This window comes from Leptonotus elevatus, chromosome 22 (assembly GCF_054856555.1).
Source record: "Leptonotus elevatus isolate MCC_2025b chromosome 22, RoL_Lele_1.0, whole genome shotgun sequence".
NCBI lineage: Eukaryota > Metazoa > Chordata > Actinopteri > Syngnathiformes > Syngnathidae > Leptonotus > Leptonotus elevatus.
Window position 1 is genome coordinate 3,459,540 of NC_141260.1, and position 14,110 is coordinate 3,473,649.

Here is a 14,110-nt window from a genome sequence, read left to right on the forward strand (position 1 = left end):
TTGAAACCCTAACCCTAGTTTGAAACCCTAACCCTAGTTTAAACACCTACTTTGAAACACTAACCCTAGTTTAAACCCCTACTTTGAAACCCTAACCCTACTTTAAACCCCTACTTTGAAACCCTAACCCTAGTTTAAACCCCTACTTTGAAAACCCTAACCCTAGTTTAAGCCCCTACTTTGAAACCTTAACCATAGTTTAAAACCCTACTTTGAAACCCTAACTCAAGTTTAAACCCCTACTTAAGAACCCTAATCCTAGTTTAAAACCCTACTTTGAAACCCTAACCCTAGTTTAAGCCCCTACTTTGAAACCTTAACCATAGTTTAAAACCCTACTTTGAAACCCTAACTCGAGTTTTACCCTAGTTTAAAACCCTACTTTGAAACCCTAACCCTAGATTAAACCCCTACTTTGAAACCCTAACCATAGTTTAAAACCCTACTTTGAAACACTAACCCTAGTTTAAACCCCTACTTTGAAACCCTAACCCTACTTTAAACCCCTACTTTGAAACCCTAACCCTAGTTTAAACCCCTACTTTGAATCCCTAACCCTAGTTTAAACCCCTACTTTGAAACCCTAACCTAGTTTAAAACCCTACCTTGAAACCCTAACCCTAGTTTGAAAACCTAACCCTAGTTTAAACCCCTACTTTGAAACCCTAACCCTAGTTTAAACCCCTACTTTGAAACCCTAACCCTAGTTTAAAACCCTACTTTTAAACCCTAACCCTAGTTTAAACCCCTACGTTGAAACCTTAACCCTAGTTTAAACCACTACTTTGAAACCCTAACCCTAGTTTAAAACCCTACTTTGAAACCCTAACCCTAGTTTAAACCCCTACTTTGAATCCCTAACCCTAGTTTAAACCCCTACTTTGAAACCCTTATCCTAGTTTAAACCCCTACTTTGAAACCCAAACCCTAATTTAAACCCCTACTTTGAAACCCTAACCCTAGTTTAAACCCCTACTTTGAAACCCTAACCCTACTTTAAACCCCTACTTTGAAACCCTAACCCTAGTTTAAACCCCTACTTTGAATCCCTAACCCTAGTTTAAACCCCTACTTTGGAACCCTTATCCTAGTTTAAACCCCTACTTTGAAACCCAAACCCTAATTTAAACCCCTACTTTGAAACCCTAACCCTAGTTTAAACCCCTACTTTGAAACCCTAACGCTAGTTTAAAAACTTCTTTGAAACCCTAACCCTAGTTTAAACCCCTACTTTGAAACCCTAATCGTAGTTTGAAACCCTAACCCTAATTTAAACCCCTACTTTAGAACCCTAACCCTAGGTTAAACCCCTACTTTGAAACCCTAACCTTAGTTTAAAATCCTACTTTGAAACCTTAACCTTAGTTTAAACCCCTACTTTGAAACCCTAACCCTAGTTTAAAACCCTACTTTAAACTCTAACCCTAGTTTAAACCCCTACTTTGAAACCCTAACCCTAGTTTGAAACCCTAACCCTAATTTAAACCCCTACTTTAGAACCCTAACCCTAGGTTAAACCCCTACTTTGAAACCCTAACCCTAGTTTAAACCCCTACTTTAAAACCGTAACCCTACTTTAAACCCCTACTTTGAAACCCTAACCCTACTTTAAACCCCTACTTTGAAACCCTAACCCTAGTTTAAACCCCTACTTTGAATCCCTAACCCTAGTTTAAACCCCTTTTTTGAAACCCTAATCCTAGTTTAAACCCCTACTTTGAAACCCAAACCCTAATTTAAACCCCTACTTTGAAACCCTAACCCTAGTTTAAACCCCTACTTTGAAACCCTAACGCTAGTTTAAAAACCTACTTTGAAACCCTAACCCTAGTTTAAACCCCTACTTTGAAACCCTAACCCTAGTTTGAAACCCTAACCCTAATTTAAACCCCTACTTTAGAACCCTAACCCTAGGTTAAACCCCTACTTTGAAACCCTAACCTTAGTTTAAAATCCTACTTTGAAACCTTAACCTTAGTTTAAACCCCTACTTTGAAACCCTTACCCTAGTTTAAAACCCTACTTTAAACTCTAACCCTAGTTTAAACCCCTACTTTGAAACCCTAATCCTAGTTTAAACACCTACTTTGAAACACTAACCCTAGTTTAAAACCCTACTTTAAACTCTAACCCTAGTTTAAACCCCTACTTTGAAAACCTAATCCTAGTTTAAACACCTACTTTGAAACCCTAACCCTACTTTAAACCCCTACTTTGAAATCCTAACCCTAGTTTAAACCCCTACTTTGAATCCCTAACCCTAGTTTAAACCCCTACTTTGAAACCCTAACCCTAGTTTGAAACCCTACTTTGAAACCCTAACCCTAGTTTGATACCTTACTTTGAAATCCTAACCCTAGTTTAAACCCCTACTTTGAATCCCTAACCCTAGTTTATACCCCTACTTTGAAACCCTAATCCTAGCTTAAACCCCTACTTTGAAACCCAAACCCTAATTTAAACCCCTACTTTGAAACCCTAACCCTAGTTTAAACCCCTACTTTGAAACCCAAACGCTAGTTTAAAAACCTACTTTGAAACGCTAACCCTAGTTTGAAACCCCTACTTTAGAACCCTAACCCTAGGTTAAACCCCTACTTTGAAACCCTAACCTTAGTTTAAAATCCTACTTTGAAACCTTAACCTTAGTTTAAACCCCTACTTTGAAACCCTAACTCTAGTTTAAAACCCTACTTTAAACTCTAACCCTAGTTTAAACCCCTACTTTGAAACCCTAATCCTAGTTTAAACCCCTACTTTGAAACCCTAACCCTAGTTTAAACCCCTACTTTGAAACCCTAACCCTAGTTTAAACCCCTACTTTGAAACCCTAACCCTAATTTAAACCCCTACTTTGAAACCCTAACCCTAGTTTAACCCCTTACTTTGAAACCTTAACCCTAGTTTGATACCCTAACCCTAATTTAAACCCCTACTTTAGAACCCTAACCCTAGGTTAAACCCCTACTTTGAAACCCTAACCTTAGTTTAAAATCCTACTTTGAAACCTTAACCCTAGTTTAAACCCCTACTTTAAAACCCTAACCCTAGTTTAAACCCCTACTTTGAAACCCTAATCCTAGTTTAAACCCCTACCTTGAAACCCTAACCCTAGTTTAAACCCCTACTTTGAAACCCTAACCCTAGTTTAAACCCCTTCTTTGAAACCCTAACCCTAGTTTGAATACCTAACCCTAATTTAAACCCCTACTTTAGAACCCTAACCCTAGGTTAAACCCTTACTTTGAAACCCTAACCTTAATTTAAAATCCTATTTTGAAACCTTAACCCTAGTTTAAACCCCTACTTTGAAACCCTAACCCTAGTTTAAAACCCTACTTTGAAACCCTATTCCTAGTTTAAAACTAGACTTTGAAAACCTAACCCTAGATTAAACCATTACTTTGCAACCCTAACCCTAGTTTAAACCCCTACTTTGAAACCCTAACCGTAGTTTAAACTCCTACTTTGAATCCCTAACCCTAGTTTAGATCCCTACTTTGAAACCCTAACCCTAGTTTAAACCCCTACTTTGAAACCCTAACCCTAGTTTAAACCCCTACTTTAAATCCCTAACCCGAGTTTAAACCCCTACTTTGAAACCCTAACCCTAGTTTAAAACCCTACTTTGAAACCCTAACCCTAGTTTGAAAACCTAACCCTAGTTTAAACCACTACTTTGAAACCCTAACCCTAGTTTAAAACCCTACTTTGAAACCCTAACCCTAGTTTAAACCCCTACTTTGAAACCCTAACCCTAGTTTAAACCATTACTTTGAAACCCTAACCCTAGTTTAAACCCCTACTTTGAATCCCTAACCCTAGTTTAGATCCCTACTTTGAAACCCTAACCCTAGTTTAAACCCCTACTTTGAAACCCTAATCCTAGTTTAAACCCCTACTTTGAAACCCAAAACCTAATTTAAACCCCTACTTTGAAACCCTAACCCTAGTTTAAACCCCTACTTTTAAACCCAAATGCTAGTTTAAAACCCTACTTTGAAACCCTAACCCTAGTTTAAACCCCTACTTTGAAACCCTAACCCTAGTTTAAACCATTACTTTGAAACCCTAACCCTAGTTTAAACCCCTACTTTGAATCCCTAACCCTAGTTTAGATCCCTACTTTGAAACCCTAACCCTAGTTTAAACCCCTACTTTGAAACCCTAACCCTACTTTAAACCCCTACTTTGAAATCCTAATCCTAGTTTAAACCCCTACTTTGAATCCCTAACCCTAGTTTAAACCCCTACTTTGAAACCCTAATCCTAGTTTAAACCCCTACTTTGAAACCCAAACCCTAATTTAAACACCTACTTTGAAACCCTAACCCTAGTTTAAACCCCTACTTTGAAACCCAAACGTTAGTTTAAAAACCTACTTTGAAATGCTAACCCTAGTTTGAAACCCCTACTTTAGAACCCTAACCCTAGGTTAAACCCCTACTTTGAAACCCTAACCTTAGTTTAAAATCCTACTTTGAAACCTTAACCTTAGTTTAAAACCCTACTTTAAACTCTAACCCTAGTTTAAACCCCTACTTTGAAACCCTAATCCTAGTTTAAACCCCTACTTTGAAACCCTAACCCTAATTTAAACCCCTACTTTAAAACCCTAACCCTAGTTTAACCCCTTACTTTGAAACCTTAACCCTAGTTTGAAACCCTAACCCTAATTTAAACCCCTACTTTAGAACCCTAACCCTAGGTTAAACCCCTACTTTGAAACCCTAACCTTAGTTTAAAATCCTACTTTGAAACCTTAACCCTAGTTTAAACCCCTACTTTGAAACCCTAACCCTAGTTTAAACCCCTACTTTGAAACCCTAATCCTAGTTTAAACCCCTACCTTGAAACCCTAACCCTAGTTTAAACCCCTTCTTTGAAACCCTAACCCTAGTTTGAATACCTAACCCTAATTTAAACCCCTACTTTATAACCCTAACCCTAGGTTAAACCCTAACCTAACCCTAACCCTAGTTTAAAACCCTACTTTGAAACCCTAACCATAGTTTAAACCCCTACCTTCAAACCCTAACCAGAGTTTAAACCCCTACTTTGCAACCCTAACCCATTGTTTAAACCCCTACTTTGAAACAATAACCCTAGTTTAAACCCCTACTTTAGAACCCTAACCCTAGGTTAAACCAATACTTTGAAACCCTAACCCTAGTTTAAAACCCTACTTTGAAACCCTAACCCTAGTTTAAACCCCTACTTTGAAACCCTAATCCTAGTTTAAACCACTACTTTGAAACCCTAACCCTAGTTTAAACCCCTTCTTTGAAACCCTAACCCTAGTTTAAACCCCTACTTTGAAACCTTAACCCTAGTTTAAACCACTACTTTGAAACCCTAACCCTAGTTTAAAACCCTACTTTGAAACCCTAACCCTAGTTTAAACCCCTACTTTGAAACCCTAACCCTAGTTTAAACCCCTACTTTGAAACCCTAACCCTACTTTAAACCCCTACTTTAAAACCGTAACCCTACTTTAAACCCCTACTTTGAAACCCTAACCCTACTTTAAACCCCTACTTTGAAACCCTAACCCTAGTTTAAACCCCTACTTTGAATCCCTAACCCTAGTTTAAACCCCTTTTTTGAAACCCTAATCCTAGTTTAAACCCCTACTTTGAAACCCAAACCCTAATTTAAACCCCTACTTTGAAACCCTAACCCTAGTTTAAACCCCTACTTTGAAACCCTAACGCTAGTTTAAAAACCTACTTTGAAACCCTAACCCTAGTTTAAACCCCTACTTTGAAACCCTAACCCTAGTTTGAAACCCTAACCCTAATTTAAACCCCTACTTTAGAACCCTAACCCTAGGTTAAACCCCTACTTTGAAACCCTAACCTTAGTTTAAAATCCTACTTTGAAACCTTAACCTTAGTTTAAACCCCTACTTTGAAACCCTTACCCTAGTTTAAAACCCTACTTTAAACTTTAACCCTAGTTTAAACCCCTACTTTGAAACCCTAATCCTAGTTTAAACACCTACTTTGAAACACTAACCCTAGTTTAAAACCCTACTTTAAACTCTAACCCTAGTTTAAACCCCTACTTTGAAACCCTAATCCTAGTTTAAACACCTACTTTGAAACCCTAACCCTACTTTAAACCCCTACTTTGAAATCCTAACCCTAGTTTAAACCCCTACTTTAAACTCTAACCCTAGTTTAAACCCCTACTTTGAAACCCTAACCTTAGTTTAAAATCCTACTTTGAAACCTTAACCTTAGTTTAAAACCCTACTTTAAACTCTAACCCTAGTTTAAACCCCTACTTTGAAACCCTAATCCTAGTTTAAACCCCTACTTTGAAACCCTAACCCTAATTTAAACCCCTACTTTAAAACCCTAACCCTAGTTTAACCCCTTACTTTGAAACCTTAACCCTAGTTTGAAACCCTAACCCTAATTTAAACCCCTACTTTAGAACCCTAACCCTAGGTTAAACCCCTACTTTGAAACCCTAACCTTAGTTTAAAATCCTACTTTGAAACCTTAACCCTAGTTTAAACCCCTACTTTGAAACCCTAACCCTAGTTTAAACCCCTACTTTGAAACCCTAATCCTAGTTTAAACCCCTACCTTGAAACCCTAACCCTAGTTTAAACCCCTTCTTTGAAACCCTAACCCTAGTTTGAATACCTAACCCTAATTTAAACCCCTACTTTATAACCCTAACCCTAGGTTAAACCCTAACCTAACCCTAACCCTAGTTTAAAACCCTACTTTGAAACCCTAACCATAGTTTAAACCCCTACCTTCAAACCCTAACCAGAGTTTAAACCCCTACTTTGCAACCCTAACCCATTGTTTAAACCCCTACTTTGAAACAATAACCCTAGTTTAAACCCCTACTTTAGAACCCTAACCCTAGGTTAAACCAATACTTTGAAACCCTAACCCTAGTTTAAAACCCTACTTTGAAAGCCTAACCCTAGTTTAAACCCCTACTTTGAAACCCTAACCCTAGTTTAAAACCCTACTTTGAAACCCTAACCCTAGTTTAAACCCCTACTTTGAAACCCTAACCCTAGTTTAAACCCCTTCTTTGAAACCCTAACCCTAGTTTAAACCCCTACTTTGAAACCTTAACCCTAGTTTAAACCACTACTTTAAAACCCTAACCCTAGTTTAAAACCCTACTTTGAAACCCTAACCCTAGTTTAAACCCCTACTTTGAAACCCTAACCCTAGTTTAAACCCCTACTTTGAAACCCTAACCCTACTTTAAACCCCTACTTTAAAACCGTAACCCTACTTTAAACCCCTACTTTGAAACCCTAACCCTACTTTAAACCCCTACTTTGAAACCCTAACCCTAGTTTAAACCCCTACTTTGAATCCCTAACCCTAGTTTAAACCCCTTTTTTGAAACCCTTATCCTAGTTTAAACCCCTACTTTGAAACCCAAACCCTAATTTAAACCCCTACTTTGAAACCCTAACCCTAGTTTAAACCCCTACTTTGAAACCCTAACGCTAGTTTAAAAACCTACTTTGAAACCCTAACCCTAGTTTAAACCCCTACTTTGAAACCCTAACCCTAGTTTGAAACCCTAACCCTAATTTAAACCCCTACTTTAGAACCCTAACCCTAGGTTAAACCCCTACTTTGAAACCCTAACCTTAGTTTAAAATCCTACTTTGAAACCTTAACCTTAGTTTAAACCCCTACTTTGAAACCCTTACCCTAGTTTAAAACCCTACTTTAAACTCTAACCCTAGTTTAAACCCCTACTTTGAAACCCTAATCCTAGTTTAAACACCTACTTTGAAACACTAACCCTAGTTTAAAACCCTACTTTAAACTCTAACCCTAGTTTAAACCCCTACTTTGAAACCCTAATCCTAGTTTAAACACCTACTTTGAAACCCTAACCCTACTTTAAACCCCTACTTTGAAATCCTAACCCTAGTTTAAACCCCTACTTTGAATCCCTAACCCTAGTTTAAACCCCTACTTTGAAACCCTAACCCTAGTTTGAAACCCTACTTTGAAACCCTAACCCTAGTTTGATACCTTACTTTGAAATCCTAACCCTAGTTTAAACCCCTACTTTGAATCCCTAACCCTAGTTTAAACCCCTACTTTGAAACCCTAATCCTAGTTTAAACCCCTACTTTGAAACCCAAACCCTAATTTAAACCCCTACTTTGAAACCCTAACCCTAGTTTAAACCCCTACTTTGAAACCCAAACGCTAGTTTAAAAACCTACTTTGAAACGCTAACCCTAGTTTGAAACCCCTACTTTAGAACCCTAACCCTAGGTTAAACCCCTACTTTGAAACCCTAACCTTAGTTTAAAATCCTACTTTGAAACCTTAACCTTAGTTTAAACCCCTACTTTGAAACCCTAACCCTAGTTTAAAACCCTACTTTAAACTCTAACCCTAGTTTAAACCCCTACTTTGAAACCCTAATCCTAGTTTAAACCCCTACTTTGAAACCCTAACCCTAGTTTAAACCCCTACTTTGAAACCCTAACCCTAGTTTAAACCCCTACTTTGAAACCCTAACCCTAGTTTAAACCCCTACTTTGAAACCCAAACCCTAATTTAAACCCCTACTTTGAAACCCTAACCCTAGTTTAAACCCCTACTTTGAAACCCAAACGCTAGTTTAAAAACCTACTTTGAAACGCTAACCCTAGTTTGAAACCCCTACATTAGAACCCTAAGCCTAGGTTAAACCCCTACTTTGAAACCCTAACCTTAGTTTAAAATCCTACTTTGAAACCTTAACCTTAGTTTAAAACCCTACTTTAAACTCTAACCCTAGTTTAAACCCCTACTTTGAAACCCTAATCCTAGTTTAAACCCCTACTTTGAACCCCTAACCCTAATTTAAACCCCTACTTTGAAACCCTAACCCTAGTTTAACCCCTTACTTTGAAACCTTAACCCTAGTTTGAAACCCTAACCCTAATTTAAACCCCTACTTTAGAACCCTAACCCTAGGTTAAACCCCTACTTTGAAACCCTAACCTTAGCTTAAAATCCTACTTTGAAACCTTAACCCTAGTTTAAACCCCTACTTTGAAACCCTAAACCTAGTTTAAACCCCTACTTTGAAACCCTAATCCTAGTTTAAACCCCTACCTTGAAACCCTAACCCTAGTTTAAACCCCTACTTTGAAACCCTAACCCTAGTTTAAACCCCTTCTTTGAAACCCTAACCCTAGTTTGAATACCTAACCCTAATTTAAACCCCTACTTTATAACCCTAACCCTAGGTTAAACCCTAACCTAACCCTAACCCTAGTTTAAAACCCTACTTTGAAACCCTAACCCTAGTTTAACCCCTTACTTTGAAACCTTAACCCTAGTTTGAAACCCTAACCCTAATTTAAACCCCTACTTTAGAACCCTAACCCTAGGTTAAACCCCTACTTTGAAACCCTAACCTTAGTTTAAAATCCTACTTTGAAACCTTAACCCTAGTTTAAACCCCTACTTTGAAACCCTAACCCTAGTTTAAACCCCTACTTTGAAACCCTAATCCTAGTTTAAACCCCTACCTTGAAACCCTAACCCTAGTTTAAACCCCTACTTTGAAACCCTAACCCTAGTTTAAACCCCTACTTTGAAACCCTAACCCTAGTTTAAACCCCTTCTTTGAAACCCTAACCCTAGTTTGAATACCTAACCCTAATTTAAACCCCTACTTTATAACCCTAACCCTAGGTTAAACCCTAACCTAACCCTAACCCTAACCCTAGTTTAAAACCCTACTTTGAAACCCTAACCATAGTTTAAACCCCTACCTTCAAACCCTAACCAGAGTTTAAACCCCTACTTTGCAACCCTAACCCATTGTTTAAACCCCTACTTTGAAACAATAACCCTAGTTTAAACCCCTACTTTAGAACCCTAACCCTAGGTTAAAACCCTACTTTGAAACCCTAACCCTAGTTTAAACCCCTACTTTGAAACCCTAATCCTAGTTTAAACCACTACTTTGAAACCCTAACCCTAGTTTAAACCCCTTCTTTGAAACCCTAACCCTAGTTTAAACCCCTACTTTGAAACCTTAACCCTAGTTTAAACCACTACTTTGAAACCCTAACCCTAGTTTAAAACCCTACTTTGAAACCCTAACCCTAGTTTAAACCCCTACTTTGAAACCCTAACCCGAGTTTAAACCCCTACTTTGAAACCCTAACCTTAGTTTGAAACCCTACTTTGAAACCCTAACCCTAGTTTAAACCCCTACTTTGAAACCCTAACCTTAGTTTGAAACCCTAACCCTAATTTAAAGACCTACTTTGAAACCCTAACCCTAGTTTAAAACCCTATTCCTAATTTAAACACCTACTTTGAAACCCAAACCCTAGTTTAAAACCCTACTTTGAAACCCTAACCCTAGTTTAAAACCCTACTTTGAAACCTTAACTCTAGTTTGAAACCCTAACCCTAGTTTGAAACCCTAATCCTAGTTTAAACCCCTACTTTGAAACCCTAACCCTAGTTTAAACCCTTACTTTGAAACCCTAACCCTAGTTTAAAACCCTACTTTGAAACCCTAACCCTAGTTTAAACCCCTACTTTAAAACCCTAACCCTAGTTTAAAACCCTACTTTGAAACCCTAACCCTAGTTTAAACCCCTACTTTGAAAACCTAAACCTAGTTTAAAACCCTACTTTGAAACCCTAACCCTAGTTTGAAACCCTAATCCTAGTTTAAAACCCTACCCCTAGTTTGAAAACCTAACCCTAGTTTAAACCCCTACTTTGAAACCCTAACCCTAGTTTAAACCCCTACTTTGAAACCCTAACCCGAGTTTAAACCCCTACTTTGAAACCCTAACCTGAGTTTAAACCCCTACTTTGAAACCCTAACCTGAGTTTAAACCCCTACTTTGAAACCCTAACCCGAGTTTAAACCCCTACTTTGAAACCCTTACCCTAGTTTAAACCCCTACTTTGAAACCCTAACCCTAGTTTAAACCCCTACTTTGAAACCCTAACCCTAGTTTGAAACCCTAACCCTAATTTAAACCCCTACTTTAGAACCCTAACCCTAGGTTAAACCCCTACTTTGAAACCCTAACCCTAGTTTAAAACCCTAACCCTAATTTAAACACCTACTTTGAAACCCTAACCCAAGTTTAAAACCCTACTTTGAAACCTTAACTCTAGTTTGAAACCCTAATCCTAGTTTAAACCCCTACTTTGAAACCCTAACCCTAGGTTAAACCCCTAATTTGAAACCCTAACCCTAGTTTGAAACCCTAATCCTAGTTTAAACCCCTACTTTGAAACCCTAACCCTAGTTTAAACCCTTACTTTGAAACCCTAACCCTAGTTTAAAACCCTACTTTGAAACCCTAAACCTAGTTTAAACCCCTACCTTAAAACCCTAACCCTAGTTTAAAACCCTACTTTGAAACCCTAACCCTAGTTTAAACCCCTACTTTGAAACCCTAAACCTAGTTTAAAACCCTACTTTGAAACCCTAACCCTACTTTGAAACACTAATCCTAGTTTAAAACCCTACCCCTAGTTTGAAAACCTAACCCTAGTTTAAACCCCTACTTTGAAACCCTAACCCTAGTTTAAACCCCTACTTTGAAACCCTAACCCGAGTTTAAACCCCTACTTTGAAACCCTAACCTGAGTTTAAACCCCTACTTTGAAACCCTAACCCGAGTTTAAACCCCTACTTTGAAACACTTACCCTAGTTTAAACCCCTACTTTGAAACACTAACCCTAGTTTAAACCCCTACTTTGAAACCCTAACCCTAGTTTGAAACACTAACCCTAATTTAAACCCCTACTTTAGAACCCTAACCCTAGGTTAAACCCCTACTTTGAAACCCTAACCTAAGTTTAAAATCCTACTTTGAAACCTTAACCCTAGTTTAAACCCCTACTTTGAAACCCTAACCCTAGTTTAAACCCCTACTTTGAAACCCTAACCCTAGTTTAAACCCCTACTTTGAAACCCTAACCTTAGGTTAAACCCCTACTTTGAAACCCTAACCTTAGTTTAAAATCCTACTTTGAAACCTTAATCCTAGTTTAAACCCCTACTTTGAAACCCTAACCCTAGTTTAAAACCCTACCCCTAGTTTAAAACCCTACTTTGAAACCCTATTCCTAGTTTAAAACCAGACTTTGAAACCCTAACCCTAGATTAAACCATTACTTTGCAACCCTAACCCTAGTTTAAACACCTACTTTGAAACCCTAACCGTAGTTTAAACCCCTACTTTGAATCCCTAACCCTAGTTTAGATCCCTACTTTGAAACCCTAACCCTAGTTTAAACCCCTACTTTGAAACCCTAACCCTAGTTTAAACCCCTACTTTGAAACCCTCACCCGAGTTTAAACCCCTACTTTGAAACCCTAACCCTAGTTTAAAACCCTACTTTGAAACCCTAACCCTAGTTTGAAACCCTAACCCTAGTTTGAAACCCTAACCCTCGTTTAAACCCCTACTTTGAAACCCTAACCCTCGTTTGAAACCCTACTTTGAAACCCTAACCCTAGTTTGAAACCCTACTTTGAAACCCTAACCCTAGTTTAAACCCCCACTTTTAAACCCTAACCCTAGTTTAAACCCCCACTTTGAAACCCTAACCCTAGTTTAAACCCCCACTTTGAAACCCTAACCCTAGTTTAAACCCCCACTTTGAAACCCTAACCCTAGTTTAAACCCCCACTTTGAAACCCTAACCCTAGTTTAAACCCCCACTTTGAAACCCTAACCCTAGTTTAAACCCCCACTTTGAAACCCTAACCCTAGTTTAAACTCTAGTTTAAACCCCTACTTTGAAACCCTAACCCTAGTTTAAAACCCTACTTTGAAACCCTAACCCTAGTTTAAACCCCTACTTTGAAACCCTAACCTTAGTTTGAAACCCTAACCCTAATTTAAACCCCTACTTTGAAACCCTAACTCTAGTTTAAACCCCTACTTTGAAACCCTAACCCTAGTTTAAAACCCTACTTTGAAACCCTAACCCTAGTTTAAAACCCTAACCCTAGTTTAAACCCCTACTTTGAAACCCTAACCCTAGTTTAAACCCCTACTTTGAAACCCTAACCTTAGTTTGAAACCCTAACCCTAATTTAAACACCTACTTTGAAACCCTAACCCTAGTTTAAAACCCTATTAACGTGATGTAGTTTAAGATGGGGGAAAACTTGCAAAATCTCACTTATTTAGCATTATACATCAGACTAAAAATAATTGCCGTGCAACACTTACCTCAGACGAGAGGAAATGGGACGAGACCGTCGTCGAGAACCTTCTAAAATAGTCTCATTCAAGCGTCTCTAATTGGCCACAGCACAGACAAGCAGAAAACGACCAATCAGGGAAAAGAGATAGGACAACACGAACTCCAACTATCAGCAAGAGGGGTCCGTCGTCTAGAACCTTCCAAAATCAAGCGAATGTCATTGGCCACAGCACAGACAGGGAAAAAAGCGGACCAATCAGGGTTAGGATTAGAAAAAAACGCGCGAGAGAAGACAACGCGAAGTCCCAACTATCACAAGATGGGTTGCAGCCGGATGGTGAGGTTAGAGCGCGCTGCATCCGAGGAGACCAGTTTAAGGGGGCAACTGCGCTGCGTGCAGCTGCAAGGTTCAATAATGCGGATTGTGTCATACAACACTCGCGGGTTGCGAGTAGGACATACTGCTACATACAGGACAGGCTGTCTGGTGGTGGATGCGCTGCTTGACCAATTGTATGTGTTTTTTGCACAACAAAAAAAAAAAAAAAGATACAAATTGTAATTCAAACATCCACTTTTTTAACCACTAAAAAGAACCAACCATTGTCTAATTCATATCTTTGTTTTCAGTGTTAAGGGAGTGACACATTTTAATTACTATGCATTTAAAATAATGTGATGAATCTGTTATTTTAATTTCAGCAATTATCACCTGTCTAAATTATTCAACACAGACAAATCTTTACAAGTGATGAAATGTTTCTACAAAATATCCAGTATTATATATTTTATTATTGGCTACATTGTACATGTCACTGATTATTATTTTTTTTAAGTATATTGAACATAAAACAATCTAGTTAAATGAACCTTCCAATTTGAATTTGTTGATTTACACCATTAACCC